Source organism: Syngnathus leptorhynchus, unplaced genomic scaffold (assembly GCF_054491065.1).
Source record: "Syngnathus leptorhynchus isolate UIUO unplaced genomic scaffold, UIUO_Slep HiC_scaffold_356, whole genome shotgun sequence".
NCBI classification, from domain to species: domain Eukaryota; kingdom Metazoa; phylum Chordata; class Actinopteri; order Syngnathiformes; family Syngnathidae; genus Syngnathus; species Syngnathus leptorhynchus.
Genome location: NW_028232317.1, coordinates 24410 through 43363, shown reverse-complemented (window position 1 = coordinate 43363; position 18954 = coordinate 24410). Strand labels below are relative to the sequence as shown.

The 18954-nt window shown below is 46.9% G+C and overlaps 1 long non-coding RNA gene and 1 pseudogene across 1 annotated transcript; both read right to left on the bottom strand.

Moving 5' to 3' along the window:
- Nucleotides 1-6629: 6629 nt before the first annotated feature.
- Nucleotides 6630-7726, bottom strand: LOC147036957 (uncharacterized). Its single transcript, XR_015064824.1, has 3 exons — nt 7478-7726; nt 7101-7406; nt 6630-6754 (listed from the first exon to the last, which is right to left on the bottom strand). It is a non-coding gene; the product is annotated as an uncharacterized LOC147036957 (long non-coding RNA).
- Nucleotides 7727-8090: 364 nt separating this feature from the next.
- On the bottom strand, nt 8091-10058 carry LOC147036956 (neurexophilin-1 pseudogene; annotated as a pseudogene).
- Nucleotides 10059-18954: the final 8896 nt, after the last annotated feature.

Genomic DNA, 18954 nt, shown 5'->3' with positions numbered 1-18954 from the left:
GTCCCCGTTGGCCTTCAATGACGACATGTCAAACGGACGTGGCATATTTGGGGATGCCGTACGAGCAGGATCTTCTCAGCAAGATTAGGAGCATTATCTTTATCCTGAGTTGCAAATATGCGAGCTGCGCTTTAAGTGTGTGTGTGTGTGTGTGTGTGTGTGTGTGTGTGTGTGTGTGTGTGTGTGTGTGTGTGTGTGTGTGTGTGTGTGTGTGTGTTGTTGGCTGCCGTCAGAAGAATAACAGCAAAGGCCTTATCTTGAATGCAGACATCTGATATTGTCCAGCGACTGAGAGGCTCAATTTGAAAACTGATTTTTTTCCAAATATCCAGACAGAGGTTTGCGCTTCCTTCCAATCGCCAAGCGTATGCCATGAGGACATCAGGGGCCTTATTTTGCTAGATTTCTTGGTACAAGCCGGAAAAAGAGCTGAAATTTCAAGCATGTTCTTTGGAATACACTGACACGTTGCTTTTCCAAATGAAGATTGGTCTTTCCAAAAGGTGTCAAGATGTATCATTCCTAATTCTATTTTCTCATTCAAAGCTCATTTCAGAGAAGTTGTGAACAGCATTGTGGCTACGTTGTAATTGAGTCAGCCAGCCAGCCAAGTGGCCTTTTAAAGAATAATGGCATGCTTTGTTTTGTGTCCATTAAGAAGCAATGCCTTTTTATTAATTCCTCAACTGGGTTTTTCCTGCATCTTCCTAATTAATTCCATTTTGGTTTTCAGACTCAGGAAGCTTGTGCAGATTAATGATGCGGAACCAAAATGTTGTCAAGATGCTGATGTGTTTCATCTACATGGGGTGAAATTTCTATCATTAGATACAAAAGCCTGCCTGATGACTGCAACTTTTTCCTTTAATTGGACGCCGCTTCCAGTGTAGGGGGAGGGGGGCTTTATTTCCTCTGTGTAACCCATTAAGCTACAAAGTCATCAAATAAATGTGGTGCTCCGACATGAATTGAACCACCTATGGACATGGAAGAGATTTTTCAAGATGGATGGATGTGTTCTCTTTTTGCGCTCGGCATGAAAAACACAAAGCGTACAATTTGCCTACATCGAAAAGGGTTTTGAAATAAATGTAGGTCTACGCATAGAATGATTGTTTATTCAAGCTGTTTCTCATGAATGAATGCGTATAATCTGGGAACATGACTGAGTCAAAGAACGATCCATGCTTTCACTTTTGACTTGCAAGCTCGTAATATTCAGACTGAAAAGCTTAAGCCCGGGTGGCAAGCTTAAGCACGTATGTAATTACGCCTGGCCCTTTTTCTGTCTGTGTTGTCCGAGACCCGGTATGTAGACGTTTCAATCTTCCAACAGTGCCTGGGTGCAAGTGCGTTTTAACACCATTGTTCTTCAATCCGTCTAAACAACCAGTAAGCCGATTTGTATACAAAGGAACACAATGTAATTCCAAATAACAATTTGGACTATTCATCCCCTCTTGGCAGGCTGTGACAGGGAATTTGCAAACATTTCTGGATGACGTGATCAGCTTTATTTTATTTATTTGATTTGATTTTTTTTGGGGGGGGGGGGGTTTGATCATTATTTGATCATATTTGATATTTGACCTGTGCTGCTGTGAGTTAAATCACATCAGAGGGATTGAAGGAAGCTATTAAAAGCAAATCCACTCATGTTTGCCAAAGGATGAGCTCCAAGTTGAATTGAAGTTTGGGGCTTAGCACTTTCATTTAGTTAGCGAAGGGATTTTCAGATTCACCTAAATTGAGATTGAAATAGTCAACAATTTCCTGACATCGCCGGTAGCACATCAGGCAAGAGGGGCCCGATTCTCATCCCATGTGCTCCATAGACACTAGGTATGGATGGATTCAACAATGCACAAAGGAATTGATTCAATCAATGTATAGCCTTGCATTTTTGCCTCTAAATTGTGCCACGTTAGCTTGAAATGCAATTAAGGGGATGTTGATAAGCGTGGCCATTTATCCTGATTTGTATCCCGGCGTCAAGCGTGACTGATGACGGAAATCACGGGCAAATTGTTTTTGAATTTAGGCCACTTTTCTGCTCGCTCCATGAAGGGCACGGGGAGTTGCCATGTATTTCGGCGCAGTGATGTCAGACTTGTAATGTAATTACATAGCCATCTGTCTCTCATCGTATGACAAGCGCAAAATGTCCAATTATGCTTTCGTTTAAATTGTAATTAGTTCGGCCCAATTTGCCTGCCTCCCTGCCTGCCTGCCTGCCTGCCTCCAGCGTGCGCCTAATGAAAGAGCAATGCACATTTCTTTGCTAAAAAGGATGGGAAAGGATGCACAGCTACTTACTATACGTGTAGCCTCCACTTTGTTTCTTGTTCGGGTATTCCTTTGATATGGACGATGATTCCATACTACCTATGGAAAACAGCTGGCAAAGTTGGAGCATCTAATATTACTATTCTTGCAATTGTGTCGACCAGTGAAAGAATTTGATTGCGGGTCTCCGTTGTGATCAATGATGTGCGATTGCATCTTCTTGATTTGTATACCTTTGAAGACACGTGTCGTTCTTGCTTCACTTCTTCTCATTCCAGTGGGCCGAAAGCAAGCGGCAGTGCAACCTTCCCCACGCACGCACGCACGCACGCACGCCAAACGGGCAGGACAATTGCGACTAGGCCAGTTCGACTTAGCTGCGTACGTTGTCGTGTCCAGTGTGAATATGAAGATCCCCGCCTTGCCTTGCCTTGCCTTGCCAGAAATGATCCGACAGCCCATTATGGAGTTAAAGTCGGTGTCAGTTCGACTCGACTTTCCGTCTGACATTAATTACAGGTGACAGGCCTAAGAACAAAACGCCACAGCATTTTAACGGCGGAAAGGAAATTCTTCATGCTTTCACTTTGGTCTGCTGTGACAGAAGCCATTACGCGGAGCTCGTCACAACTACAATATTGACCGCGGCGGGGCACTCAATATGGGTCAAAATGCAAGCAGCATTAAAAATACAATTCCAATGGGCAAAATCTCATCAGAATGGGAATCCTGGATTCATTACTCTGTCACAAGCAGTTTTGCTCCTCTCTCTGACAAGCAGATTTCATCCATCTCAATCTTAGTGACCGTTCCAACGAAATTCTAATCTTTCCAGGTTGCACAACAGTTGCCAAAGCCTTTTTTTGTGTCTTTTTCAAAGAGTGAACGATGTAATCCAAACGTACAGCAAAACAAAAAGTATCTCATACAATCAAATGAATTGACCAAGTTGACGTGATCCCGAACAGCAAATCAATCAGCAGCCGATTCAAATGAAGCCAAGAACGCGCAAGGCCACAATGGTTTTCCTTTTGCCATCCTTTCATATCAAAAGCAGCGACCATGACGACAAACAAATGGAAATTGGATCAACTCCTTTTTGTGGGCCACGCTACTTGATATATTACGGCCTTTGACTTGACCTATTGATTCTCCTGATACCTCAGCAAAACCCTTTGAACAGATCCATCCATCTTAAAAACAAACCTGGTCTTCTCATTTGATGTCCAACAATTGTGTGCAAAAGTGCTATTTTTGCCAGTAGCAAACACTCAACTTTAGCTGTAGAACAAATTGGATTTGAGATTTTTTCTTCAATGGATTTTTGGGGCAAAAAATGGTTTCCATGCCAGTCAAATGTCAGTTGTTGCACCCAGATCCTTCCTCAATAACCCTGCAAGGTCACCTTGGACACTCAGCTTACCGTGGATGGCAGAGTCGCTCGCCCGCCCGCTCGCTCACAGCTTACGGTGAAGCATTTCACAGGTCACTTCTGGAAGGATATTCCGTATTTTCTTTTTTGTAGAGGACACCTATTGAAGCAGAAAATCCATGGTTAAGTACACAGTCGACATGTACAATCCTTTCAATTGCTTCTTGATACCAATGAAGCCATCTTACAGCGGTACGTCGTATTTGATTGTAGCAGTGGACTACAATCCAAAGAAAAAGTGCATTTGAACAAATTGGTTGTATATTCAGTCGACATATGTAACAGAAATGGCGCCTAAAGTGCTCATAGCGGACGATGCAAAAGTAAGACGATGAAACCGCGGCAGGAAATCGCACCTGAAAGTACTACCGATACTGTGCGCAGTCAAAAAGACATCTAATTGCTCATCTCTAATCCTTTTAAAAGGCTTTTGCCTTTTTCCCCATTGATCCCATTCCAACTGGAACAGCGGCACCGGGGGCCACATTAATCCTGTTATTGAAACCCTCAAGTGTGGCTGGCTGGCTGGCTGGAGAAATCCAAAAAGCTCTTTTACCCTCGTCAGCCACACTCCCCATCCGCTGCTTTTCCAATGATTGCCTCCAATTCATTCATCATGCAAAAACAAAGAGTACAAAGATACAACAGTTTCTGGCGATCGATCGATCGACTGATCATTCGTCCATGACCTGAGCCAGCCGCTTCGTGGTCACCAGGCTCAGTAGACCCTCAACCGGTCGCCAAGCAATTTGGAGCGTGCCGTGCTGCTTTTTGGAATGCCTTTACCCGCACCGCACTCTTAGCCCATATTCTACAGTCGAGAAGTCTTTTGGAGCCATGGACTCCATCAACAAGGTTTGACAGGGCCAATAGGAAATATCCATCCATCCATCCATCCATCCATCCATCCATCCATCCATCCATCCATCCATCCATCCATCCATCCATCCATCCATCCATCCATCCATTCCTTCCACAAGCGGGGCTGTAAAAACAATAGTATATATCATGGTCAACAGAGACCAAAGTGAGGGAGAAATTACAAACCAAAATGGCACGGCAGGCAACGGCAAGAACTAACTACGCAAGTGACGGGAGGCTCAAGAGACCTTTGGGGACCTCAATCAGACAATGTCCTGGAAACGTTTCAGCAAGCAATCCCGCAAGGCCAGACAGGTTGGCGCACACAATTTGGACTTATTATTTCATTCATCTTTCTCGAATGCCTAATTCAAGCTTTTTGCTTGTTGAATTTGTTCACTCGTCTGCTGCGCTTTGGAAACAAAAAAGAAGTTCACGGGAAAAACACAACAACAACAACTTTTTCCGTAGCCTCGGTCTCGACCTGCGGTCTCTACGACTTACTCTACGTAAGTCAGAGTCCGGTTGCATTGGCTTGCGATTTAAAAGTGATTCATAAATCATATTCCATGACAATTAAAAATAATTCAAGCTCAGGGCTTATTGCTGTTGGTTTGAATTGCTGCAGGAATGAGTTGGCAACAAAGCTGAGAAGTAAATTGCATTAGTATGTCGAGGAGAACTGTATTAAAATGCTAATGTCGAGCTGTTAATAGTTCTTCAAAAACCAATAATCCCCTACAGTCAGTCATGTGTCAAAATGGTTAATGGAAAAATATCCCAAAGGCACGCCACGCCGGCTGGGTCTTTTCCAATTTGGATTTTGATTAAAGCTGAAATTCCGGTCTGGGACAAAGCGTGGATTAGGTGAGACTGGGCAGGGCTGGGCAGGGCAGGGCAGGGCTGGGCAGGGCAGGGCAGGGCAGGGCAGGGCTGGGCAGGCCAGGGCTGGGCAGGCCAGGCCAGGCCAGGCCAGGCCAGGGCAGGGCTGGCACTGGCAAACATGCATTCAGGAGCCTCTCGAACGCATTGTTTTGATGCCACAGTCTTTTTCCTTGCAAGTCATTAGGTTTAAAACACTTGGCTTCTTAAAAAAAATGTCAAACCTAATTCAGAAATAAAAGTATATGATGAAAAATGATTGTTAATAATAATAATGATGACTCCTAATTTTATTTGTAATTGTATTTTTAATTGGGCTGGGCAAGTTAAGGCATTACATTTGCATGAACCCACACATTTATTCACGGGATGAATTCTTTTATCAAGAATTAACACTGCTGGTATAATCTCCTTATAATTGGCTCTCATTTGAACTGGACAAAATAGTGGCCAGATTAAAACAAAAAAAAACCTCCAATCATTTCATGATCATTATCAAACCAAGGTAGGCTCTTTTGGCTATTTTACTGTCAGGAACTAATGGGCATCCACAAGTGCGCTTTTTCCACGTCATCAACAAATGGGAGTGCAGATGCAGGAGGCAGGCTTCCACGGATGCATGGGATGAATATACATACACAGACAGGAAATGTCAAAGGTCCACGGCCTCGCTCGTTTTAAAGTCAGCCCGCGCGGCCGTCACCAGGATGCGGTTATTTATTCTTTTTCGGGAAGCTGCTGCTGGCACGCGCTTCAATAAATGCTACGTCGTCCATTCATTTGGATGGAACCTCATCTGTTAGTCACATAGAACTGCTCATTCAATGCTTATTTATTATCAGTAAAATAGCGCTGCATGCATCGTTTTCCTTCATGTGGTTAAAAAAACAAAAAAAAGCAGAAACAAAGACAATTCTCAAAAGTATGAAGCATTTCCGTCACGGGTCAGTCGGGCTTTTCTGAAAGTGTCCTTTTGAATTCTCGGCACAAACGCAGGCAGGCAGGCAGGCAGGCAGGCAGGCAGGCAGGCAGGCAGGCAGGCAGGCAGGCAGGCAGGCAGGCAGGCAGGCAGGCAGGCAGGCAGGCAGGCAGGCAGGCAGGCAGGCAGGCAGGCAGGCAGGCAGGCAGGCAGGCAGGCAGGCAGGCAGGCAGGCAGGCAGGCAGGCAGGCAGGCAGGCAGGCAGGCAGGCAGGCAGGCAGGCAGGCAGGCAGGCAGGCAGGCAGGCAGGCAGGCAATCGAGTGGAAGAAACGGGACCGTGTCCAACTTCTCACTGGGAGCTCGGGGCTTTTAACTTCTCGTCCATTCAAAAGCAACACAATATGGAAATAGCGGGGAAAGGTTGCTTTAGAAAAGCTGAGCTTATACATACATATGCACCGTAGTCTGGACAATTTGTGACTCCAAATATTGAGGTAAGAAAAAAATTGGAATGCACAGGAGCACTAAGGACTGACTTTCTCACTGCTTGTCCCCCGCCCGGCCAGCCGGCTCATTTTGCCACCGGTTCATTACGCTGCTTCTGTTTTGAAATTGCCAGACAAAATGTCGCTGTCCACTTTGGAGCTTGTTTTCTACCTGCCGCTACATGGGGAGACTATTAATAAGAAGCCGAGCAAGCAAGCAAGCCCAAGACCTACCTCAGTGGATTTTTACAGATGAGCTTGTTCGATGGGGATCGCGAGGAGACTCTTTCAAGAAGGTTTGGAATTCAGCCAGCCCTTTGCTTGCTTGTTTTCCAACAATCAGCAATTTTGCACCTTTTATTTGGTGTGTGTGTGGGTACTCCCAAAAAAAGCTTTCTCGAGAAGAAAACAAAGTTGCCTGTTCCGGATTCGAATGGGACACACCTGGGTGACACCTTCAACAGCTGCACTTAACGACCCCGATACCTGAACAAGAGACGTCACGTTGATCCGTGGTTTTGAGAATAACCGTTCCGATACCTGAAAACAAGAGCTATGGCGTTGATCGCTTGTTTTCATAACGATAAGAATGATGGAATTAATGGCATCACCTTCCAATGCTTTTGGATCGGCGTGTACATTTGAACGGTGATGAGTTCAGACGAATACACAGATGACTTGTTCCAGGTCGACGGGACACGTTTGGAGGCGGCCGGCCCTTTAACCAGCGAGGAGCACCAAGCAACCCGCCATCCGCCTGAATTAGCAGCCAGCTAAAGGCGGCGGCGGCCCCAGTGGCTCTAATCTGTTTTAAACCCGCTGCTGAGTCGGAGGATTCCGTAGCAGGTGCCGCTGTGACGTCCCCGAACAGACGCCATCACATTGGCATCTCTGTGGGATTGCAAAAAACAAACAAACAAACAAACAAACAAACAAACAAACAAAAAAAGCCAAGTTTGCCTGGCTTTGTAGGATGCTTGGTTAGTAAGCAAATGTGGCATGCTGCCGCGATGCCAGCCAGATTATGACAAGTCATGCTGGTCAGCTGCTGGTCAGCTGCTGGTCAGCTGCTGGTCAGCCGCTGGTCAGCCGCTGGTCAGCCGCTGGTCAGCCGCTGGTCAGCCGCTGGTCAGCTGATTCTTGTCACGCGGGCTGGGCTGTTTGCGCGCACTGGCCAATCGGGGCTCCCAACACAACTCAGTCAGACAATAAAATGTACTCTATTTTTATTAATATGTACATCTCCAAAGAAAGACAACAATCCTAACCAATCGGTGTGGTGTACAGGGTGGGTGCGGGCAGCCACGGGCAGCCTGTATTTAGGATTGCCGTCAGCGCGGCGACATTCTTTGCTTTCATCCCAGAACAAACAAACAAACAAACAAACAAGCGTCATAGGAGTGGACTAAGCCAGAAAGGAAAGGAGTAGAAGTAGCAGCACAAACAGCTCACAGGGTGCGGATACAGAAAGAAGCAGCAGGAGCAAAACAAACGTATTTACAATACAAACCAAAGATAGAGAATTCAATACATGACATTTCTACAACATGTGTTAACTTAGTAGCTGAGAGAGAGAGAGAATCTCCTTGAACTAGTAGCAAACGAGGAGCGCTCGGGTTCCGCATTGAAATGTTCTCAGCGGCTAGCGGAGGGAGCGCTTACGCTCCAAGCCATTTCAGAGCGCCCAGCCTGCCACCTCACACACTAAACACACGGCAGCATATTCAACTGCAAAAATCCTCCATTTTCTTTGTTTTTACAAGTGTTGTCTTCATACCTGCTTTATTGAAATCAGAAATCTAGGATATATTGATTGCAAAGTTGCCAGGTAGCAAATCAATTCAAGCAAAAATATCATCTAACGATGCTCTAAAACATTACAGTATTGTATATTAGACCTCATTGGATTATGCACATATACCTACTTTTGTGTCAGTCAGTCAGTCAGTCAGTAGTCAGTCAGTAGTCACTCAGTCGGTCAGTAGTTAGTCAGTAGTCAGTCAGTCAATCAATCAATCAATCAATCAATCAATCAATCAATCAATCAATCAATCAATCAATCAATCAATCAATCAATCAATCAATCAATCAATCAATCAATCAATCAATCAATCAATCAATCAATCAATCAATCAAACAATCAATCAATCAATCCACCAATCCATCCGTCCATCCATCCATCCATCCATCCATCCATCCATCCATCCATCCATCCATCCAGCCAGCCAGCCATCCAGCCCTGATATCTCCATATCCCAACGGCGAGGGGTTTGATTCCCGGGTGTCTCGCTCAACCCAAATTCGCTGTCGTCGCGGTCAGCCGGACGGAAAATAGGGAGTGTCACTGTGGTAGTTGTAGTCCGGACACACTTTCTGGACCAATTTGTAGTCGGTGCTATAGAAGGCGATGAAGATGCAAATGACTTTGAAAGGTTTGGAGCAGAGCCAGGAGACGTGGCTCTGGGTTTGCTCCTGATAGCACGTCTTGGAGGGGTCAAAGTTGCACAGCGTGTTCTTGGCGCCCTTCTCCACCTTCTCGTACTCGATGCGGCAGTTGAAGGACTTGGAGTCCTTGGCGTCTATGACCGACTGCTGCGCCGCCGCCACGTCCAACTCCACGATCTTGGTCGGAGGCACCAAACTGACCGATACGTTGCCCTGACCCGTGGAGTTGTGGCGGAAGTAGACGCTGAAGGTGCCGTTGCCGTGATCCACGATCTTGCCCGTGATCAGCAGGTTGAGTTTGACCGTCTTGATATTGGAGTGGAAGTCCCCCCAGCCAAACATTTTTTTAAACTTGCCCGTCTTGACCATGGGCCGCCGTTTGGCCCGGGGCCGCCGCGAGTCCTGCGCCGGCTCCGTGGAGTTCCTCAGCCACTCCCACAGATCCTGTTCCGAATAAGGCTCCGGGGTGTCGTAACGCAGGTCCAGCGCCGTCTCGTTCTCTTTGCCGTGCAGAGTCTGTAACAGCAGCCTGCTTATGGACGCCTCCTTGCCGCTTTCTGTCCACGTGCGCTTGAGAGTCCATTTGGGGCTCCCGGAACTCGACGAGCCCACGCTTGCAATCTGATTCAGAGAGAGAGAGACGGAGAAAACGAGAGCGGGGTTAATATCGCGCCTCGGGTGAGCCACGAAAAGTGCCCGATCAAAGATAAAGACAAGAACGGCGCTGATTGGCTGATTTGTGACACACAATCAGTCTTGATGAGCTTTTTGGGCAATTTACGAGGCAGAATGCGTGGGCCAAAATGAAAACATGGCCCGCTGATCTGCTGTGGAAGAGGGGGCTCCTTGCACTGGACTTTGCGGTCCACACACACACACCACAGCAAGTTGTGGGCTGACGACCAGCTGCTCGCTCGCTACCTTTCTTGATTTGCCGTCTGCAATGCACTCACCTGGGGGAAGGCTACATCTGCTCCCACCCATAGAAGAGAGAGCCCCGCTCGCTCGCACATACAGATAGATAGATAGATAGATAGCTGAAGATACGTGGCCCACGGCAAACATCACAGTCTATGTAAATGGACAACACGAGGAGTAAAGAAAGTGGCCGATACGGATTGTGTCACATTTCATAGCCAACGTGGAGGATTCTGTGGCAAGCATTGCACAATCTCTGGCCTAAAATAGGCTTACCTGATGAAAATGATTGGATGCTGCAGGCTATGTTCCAATACATCAAGTGGGGAAACAGGAATTGCTTCTTGATGTGAACTCCTGCAAATTCTAACATCTATTTTCAATTGAGAATTGGCCGTCTATTAAGCAAGCAATTCAAGCAAGCGCCGTGCTGTTCTTTCTTTCTTGAGACAGCCCAAACACATATCCGCTCGCTAAAGAATTTGACAAGGTTGTCTTCTTCTGGAATGTCCACGCAAAGTCATGTTGACGCTGTAAGGCTGCCAGGCGAGTCATTAGCAGCAATTAGCACATGGTGGCATTGCACATAGCGGATCACCTGCTTAAACAGAGCCCGGATGCCAGATGGGCATTTTATCCCCTTCCCCGTACAAGGCAGAGTTGTGCGTGCCGGGGATGCTGGTGCTGGGGAAGGGGGGGGGGGCTTGCTTTCTTTCTTTCTTTCTTTCTTTCTTTCTTTCTTTCTTTCTTTCTTTCTTTCTTTCTTTCTTTCTTTCTTTCTTTCTGTGATTAATGGGAAAGAGAGGCACTGGTGAACAGCGCCCTCGAAAATCAATATTGAAATTATACTCAAGTAAAAATAAAGAAAGAAGCCAATCCCCACGACGGGCCATTGATCCCTGGGATAATCGATATGAGGATCTATTGGAAAAAGAATTGTTTGCGACAGCTGGAATTCCAAGCGGAGCGAGTAGCGGAGGCCTAACTCTGCAAAAGTAACCCGCAGATGGTCCAAATGGGAGAATATCCCGTGATATTGTGATCATCTGCTCTAAGCTCCCCCTGAGCTGTTTGAAGAGCAGCTAAATGATTGCAAACAACGCCACAGCCCGCTCGCAGCCCCTTTGCGACTCCATTCACTCCCACTTTGGTCCCGTTCTTTCAACTAATCTGCACTGTCACGCTTAATGAGATTTTTGCAAAGAGAAAAAAATGGGCCAACGGAGCCGCTTCTCCTTCCTTGCTTCCTTGCTTCCTCGCTGGCTGGCTGGCTCCCTGCCACTCTACCTTCAGCACTCAAATGCTTTTAAGCAGCCACCTCTGCATCTTATTCTGCCTTGATGGGTACAAAATTGAGGACGATTATTTGCACAAATGGCATGAAATGAGTCAGTGTGAAAATAGAAAGCCGTTTAATGGCAATTTCTCTCTTTCCTCTCATCTCCAGACAATAGCCAATAACGACTCATTATATACTACGTCTTGATGTGCTAAATATTCAATGAATGAAGACGAAACAAAGTCTTGGTTATTTTGTGTTTGTATTACTTCAGATCATTTCTTTGGGTTCAAGCGATGGTGATTGACGATGCTATTTTCCTTTTTCTCTACCTCCAATGGAACACAGTGACATGTTTAAAATGATCATATTCCCTCAACAGGTGGCTTTTAGTTAGCCGTATGCTTACAAATTCAATCGACACCAGCTGCCACGGGCGACTTTGCGGAAGTCATGATTTGTTCCAATCCAGTCAATCAATTGGTCACCTTCATCTCAGAGGAGCTTCTGTCAGGATGAGGGATAGTGGGAAACTGGCCCCCGCTGGCAAGCCCCCCCCCCCCCCCCCCCCCCCAGGCCTCCCCGGCACCTGACGCTAATGTAGATTGTGGATACGCTTGCTTGTAAACGGACAGCAGCTAGCAGCAGATTAGCGCTTATCTGGAGCCCTTGAGTCATGTGTGGGATAAGGCTGAACGAACACACAGCGCTCATCTCAAGTCAGCTAGCTTTAGGATCCTGTGCTCCCACCTAATGGGAAAATCAAAGGCTTGTGCTGCCAGTCTGAAGCCCGCCCCGGGGCCAAAGCTGTTAAGTGACTGACCGCCCGCCCGCTTGACACTCATAGCTGATAGCTCGTCCGTCTTTCTCTCGCCGCCTCATCAAAGCAGAGCAGAGCAGAGCGGAGCGGAGCGGAGCGGCCGATAAACGCGAGCCCTTTTCCGTTAGCCGAGGCCTAATTGGCCCTTTCGTTTCCTATCAGATCACTTCAGCGCCTCCGACCGTGCCACGTTGTCAACATTTGATCGGGGGGCCCCGTCAGCCGGCCAGCCAGACAGCCATCCTTTCAAGAGGTGGGGGGTGGACACGCATTGTTACACACGGGTTACCGACCATCCGCAATCTGAATGATAAAGAACGGCGCTTTCAAATTTATGCCCAGCCCACAAATACAAGATTGCAAATCATAGACTGAAATGGTATTAACCACAGATGAACGTGACATTCCAGACTCCATCGAGTCAATACATTGCTATCATAGACAGTTTACATCTTCAATTGTCATTTTTTGTCACGTTTTGTGCGTGTATGCAGGCTCCGTGGAAATGCAAAGTGAGATCCGAGCCCAGCCAGCCAGCCAGCCAGGTAGGCAGGTAGGCAGGCAGCCAGCCAGCCAGCCATGCAGCCATGCAGCCATGCAGCCATGCAGCCACGCAGCCAGCCAGGCAGCCAGGCAGCCAGCCAGCCAGCCAGCCACGCAGGCAGGTGATTATTTAGAATGTAAAGCTACAGTATCTGCCGTCTCATTGTCTGCCCTTTGTTGTAAAGGTCATTTACAAGAGTGAGCGAGCGCTCCAATTTGTCAGGCTCCAGAGAAAAGAGCGCCGCTATCCAAACAAAAGCTATACAGGTCGACTTTGCTCGTGTCGAGACCTTGTCTTTTATCTGGCTGAATGATGGTGCTTTTGGAAGAATAATGTCCACTTACAAGTCTTTATTGTTCTCTCTCTCGGCTTGATGCTATATAACACTGATCCATCGCGACTGACGTGCTCACTGATGCCAGGGAGGAAGCGGGCGGGCGGCTGAGGAGCTCGACTCTTTTGGAAGGCCCCCCCCCCCCCCAAAAAAAAACAGCCATATACATCAATATGCTACTTGTAAGAAAAGCAAGCCCAAATGTTGTGCGCGCACACACCACGCAGCCATGCAGGCAGGCAGCCATGTAGGCAGGCAGCCACGCAGGCAGGCAGCCACGCAGGCATGGGCTAATTGTCTTGCTACTAAAACCTATTTGAGATGGATTCGAAAAAGAATTGCATTCTAGGATTTGCCACTACTGCTCAGCTGCCATTCTAATTTGGAAATCACACGGATGCCACGGCCATCAATTGAATACAATTTTGGTTGATTCGTTTGAACTCTAGAAAAGAGTCGGTCGGAACATTAGTTGATCTTTTGAGCGGAAATGGACATGGAAACATTGGAACGACAAAACACTTCATATTTACTCCGAGTCAAGTGTGGATCCCGCTAACTTTCAGCACGGCAGAAGCGCAGGAAACCCAAGCGGAAAGGCGTGATAAAGGCATATCATCTGATACGTCGCGCCTTTCCTCTTCTCCAATCTTGCTGCATAGAAAGCACTTTCCAACGGCAGAGTAGCTCATGTTTTCAATGGCGACCGGAAGGTCCCACACGTCCCCCTGAGCTGAGCTGAGCTGAGCTGGGCTGAGCTGAGCTCAGCTGAGCTCAGCTGCATGAAGAAGAAGAAAAGGGAGCAAATCCATCAAAGTGACAGGAGAAATGAAGGGTGAGACACTTGACTAAAGGAAGTACTCCTTTCACCCGGGATTGTTTTGATCAATGTATGAGCAGAATGAAAGATGAATTGCACTTCCTCTTACGGCATGTCAGTTTCTTTGAATGTGCTTTAGCAGGCCTTCCTTGCTTCCTTCCCTCCTTCCTTCTTTGATTAGGACGTGTTTGATAGTAGATTGATTCATTCAATGGATGCGCTTTCCAAAGGAAGACGCTTACGACGTTAGACGTTGCTGCACGCTTTTCTAGCCTGCGGCCGCTACCAGAAGACGGGAATTGGGCCTCTGGGCGGGCACCTACTTGGAGTTAGGATTCCAAATAAAGCACATCAACACACATCAATACAACTACACTACTTGCTGTCTGTCCTCAATTATGGTTAACACACATTTTGCAGATGAGCAAAGCGAAGAGTGACTCCCTGGCTGCATCACTGACAGGTGTCACACAGCAAAATGCAAAATTGAATTGGAATTCGGCAAATCGCTCGAGCCAGCCAGCCAGCGCAGCAGCGGCTGCAATTGAGAGCCCCGTCGTGTCCCCACAATGGGAAACTGATAAGGACTCAAATTGGCCGAGTCAATCGTCGACGAGGGGGAGGGCACGGCCATCCGCGCTCCAATTTATTGATCGCTAAGCAAGCGAGCGATATTGTATTTCTTATCAAGCGCCTCGCCTTGCCGAGGAAGGGAGGAGTTTGCATTTAGATTTTGAAGGCGGGATTTCAAATGATCGACAGATAGGAAATGAGCTTGGATCAGAATCAGTCAGCTTGATTGTGGCTAATTACATTCGAAATACACACCAATTGCCACCAATACCAAACCAATATTAGGTGCACGCGCAGCAATGGATGAATTCCACGACACTAGCGTAGCAGCCACGCAAAAGCATAACGGACAACATTGGCTACATTGAAATTCACTGCATGGCTCATGTCCTGACACTATTGAAGATCTCTCTCGCTTTGTGTTTTCTACAAAACAAGCTTGTTCCATTTTCACGTCTTCACGTTATGACACTCGTATGGATCATGGGGAGCAATGAGGTGCTCCAAGTTTAGCGGGGGAAGACAAGTGATTCAAGGAACAAACAACGTCTTTTGTGGCCCTCAGCCACAATGTTTTGTTTTGCCATTTCTACATGTCATTTTTACTTGCTGCTACCTACAAAAGCAATTTCAGGACTGAAATGATTCATCCACAGCTTGCCAAAGTCAAACTTATATTGAAGCATATCCCGGCATTAGCCGCCCACCATCGGGTGTTATCAAGGGGCCCAATTGGAGGGAAGCATTTCTGGAGCCTCTGGAACTGGGCCATAGGTTGCCTGAGATTTTGAAATGGCCTTGGACGGCAAGCGCCATCTCTGACCTCTGAACTGTGAACACAATCTCGAGCGGCAAACGGATGAGGGAGTAGAGCCTGGCTAGCGTCATTAATCATCCCGCAGCGTAGCGCAGCCTAGCGTAGCGCAGCACAAACACTTGGCTTGACTTACATTTGGGAGGAGATGCCCCTTCCTTCCTTCCTTCCTTCCTTCCTTCCTTCCTTCCTTCCTTCCTTCCTTCCTTCCTTCCTTCCTTCCGTCCGTCCCTCCCTCCCTCCCTCCCTCCCTCCCTCCCTCCCTCCCTCCCTCCCTCCTTCCTTCCTTCCTTCCTCGCTTTTTTCGCTTTCTCGCTTCCTTGCTTCCTCCCTCCCTTCCTTCCTTCCTTCCTTCCTTCCTTCCTTCCTTCCTTCCTTCCTTCCTTCCTTCCTTCCTTCCTTCCTTCCTTCCTCACGCCAAGAAACTCAATGTCGCTTGTCTTTGCATGAATAGACAGAGGAGAGCATATTAGAGTGGAATCCAACTTTTGGTGCTGTTTGTATTTTTTGAACTTGATAAATTGTGTTAATAGGCAGCCACCGAGGTCAAATGTTGCGTTTGGCTGTTTGCGAGTGGATGCCAAACAATGCCCCCCCGGGGAGATGCAGGGAGGCAGCGCTCACATCTCGGCCAGCCAGCCAGCAGATCACGCAGGTCAGGCTTCAAGCACCCACCGCAACATGCCCGAGTCACCTTGATGTGTCAATTCCAAATGATTACTAAAAAGCAGCATTTGGTTCAAAGCTTCCATACCTCAGTGATGAATCATACATCCGTGCTAATAATTAACATGGGGGCTTCTTTGGTAGCATAGCAGTTGATTTAGCGAAGGGGGCGCAATAAAACATTTGACAGATGGTGTGATGTGCGGAATGGGAACACACTCACTGATTATTTTGTCATTAGCATTCATGCATTATTACTTCCGTCAAGGGGGTTTTTGCTTTTCATTACCGCTTAATGTTATTTTGTCTTTCTTTTCTCAGCGCAAACATCCAAATCACGTGTACCGTTGTTTCATGGATTTCGTCCAACGGACGGCTGGGGAGAAACAGCACGAGGCAATGCCGTTCCTTCTGCTCACAGCGGTGGGAAACTTGACAAATGTTACTTGCCTCACACTTTGGAGGTTGTGCGTGCAAATCCGGCTCACGCCGTTACAATTGCTCCCTCCCTCTGCCCGTTTGCCTTCCAGCGCATTCCCAAACTATGGATGGACTCCAAATTCACTTCATTGAGCAGTCATCAAGCAAAGAAACACTTTGGTGAAGTTTTTCTACGGAGCTATTTGCGTGAAATGCTTCAGAAGAAAACACAAAGTCATCTTAGTGTTTGTAGCCTGCATTTGCAGCACGTGCACGCTTGTGTGTTTGAAGCAAGATGAAAATGCTTCAATTGACATGTTAATAAAAAAAAAAAATTAAAAAAGAGGGCGGCGGGGGTTCACGGTGCTTTACAAGTCTGCGCGACCTCCCCGCTCTGCACATGCAGCGGTGCTGGCCTGGCTGCTGGGCTCTGCCCGGCCCGGCCCGGCAGGCTACATTTGCTGCCTTTGATAATAACAATTGAATGTAGCTTTCATCAGCGATGCCCCCCAGCAGATAGCGCTGCAGTGGGAGCCCTTCCTGCCCTCATCTGGATGACAGAAAGTCTTCAATGTTTATTTATACGTACAAATATTTGTGGTCCTAACAGAAAGAGGGATGGACAGGCACATTTAGAAAAACAATTACAAAAGCATGGACTTTGGTTTTAAAAAATGTAAAGATAGGATTCCAAAGACTTCATGAAGAAGCTTGGTGGCGTTAATACAATGACAATAGAAAATAGGATCACAAGTGCTCTTATTTTGTTAAATGGTCTGATGGAGCAACGCCAGACGGGATTTTGCTCTCCAGGAATAAAGAGCCCCCCCCCCCGTTAATTGAATGGTGAATCCGTAGGTGAGTGAGCCCACGCGCCGCTCCATTTGATAGACTGCTCACTGGCTGGCTGGCTGCCTACCTGGGCCTGAGCTCTTATCCGGGTCAAGACACGTATCTCAGACAAGAGGCTTAAGGAGAGACAAGTGTCTTTAACACCAAGTAAAAGCATCAAAGTTCAGGATTAATCCTTGCCGCTGCGGATAAGGCAGCTTGTTAGCGCGCAGCACAATAGGCTCCCTTTACGTGCGTGCGTGCATTTTGAACTACTCGGGTTTCGGGGTGAATAGTACCGAGGATTCTTTTTTTTCAATTTCATTTCATTCCTGGATATGAGGCGTGATCAGAAGTCAGCCTATTCTCTTGCTCCTCTTCCTTTGGAAGCCTTGAGAGGGTCCTATCCATTCACATTGACCTAAGAAAGCGCATTCAATTGCCCTATACTCCATAGCAATCAACGTGCGCTTTAATGTGGAAAAGTATTGTATTTGTTGGCGATTATTTCAAGACGGTTTTCATCGATTGAAAAATACACACCGGTCCAGAGTGCATTGTTTTGCGTGGATTAAAAAAAAAAAAAAAAACTATCAAGACATCCAAACAGATGTATTTTCTTCATTTGTAAAACCACACCAAACACAATTCACAGGAAGTAAAAGGCACGTTGAAATGGATTGATTATCAATTGTGAATAGCCTATTTTTGTGCGGAACAGGCCCTCCACCAAACAGCAACTGGGGTTTCTGTCACAATTTATCAAGTTCAAAAAATACAAACAGCACCAAAAGTTGGATTCCACTCTAATATGCTCTCCTCTGTCTATTCATGCAAAGACAAGCGACATTGAGTTTCTTGGCGTGAGGAAGGAAGGATAGAAGGAAGGAAGGAAGGAAGGAAGGAAGGAAGGAAGGAAGGAAGGAAGGAAGGAAGGAAGGAAGGAAGCGAGGAAGGGAGAAAGCGAGAAAGCGAGAAAGCGAGGAAGGAAGGAAGGAAGGAAGGAAGGAAGGAAGGAAGGAAGGAAGGAAGGAAGGAAGGAAGGAAGGAAGGAAGGAAGGAAGGAAGGAAGGAAGGAAGGAAGGAAGGAAGGAAGGAAGGTGGGAAGGTGGGAAGAAGGGAGGAAGGGAGACTGTCCCCACAGAAACACGTTTGTGTTTTGTAACCATTTCAGATTTAATTATTGAAATATTATTATTGAAGTGCATTTTACAAAGTCTCACAAAGTAAATACAAAATAGCATCAAATGAAAATAGAGAAGAAGAAGAAGAAGAAGATTTTTTTTCACATATTGCTCATGAAGATAATATAAAGCAAAACGTGAGTTCGTGGGACTTTTGAGACGAATGACACAGTCCAAAAGTCCCTCCCGCTGCCCATGCATCCCCACATGACGTGAAATGGATGAAGCTCTCTTCGTCCAACTTACCAGGTTTAGTACAGGCATGAGGAGGAACACGGCGCACCAACACGTCCCCTGCATCCTCCCTCCGGCTGCTCGCTCGCTGGCTGGCTCAAATTTCCTTCGGATGCTACGTGCCACTGACTCTATGGTAGCATAAATCCAGCCAGGTGCGTCTACCTCACTGCGCGCTCAAGTTGTCAAACAGCCGGCGCGAGCCA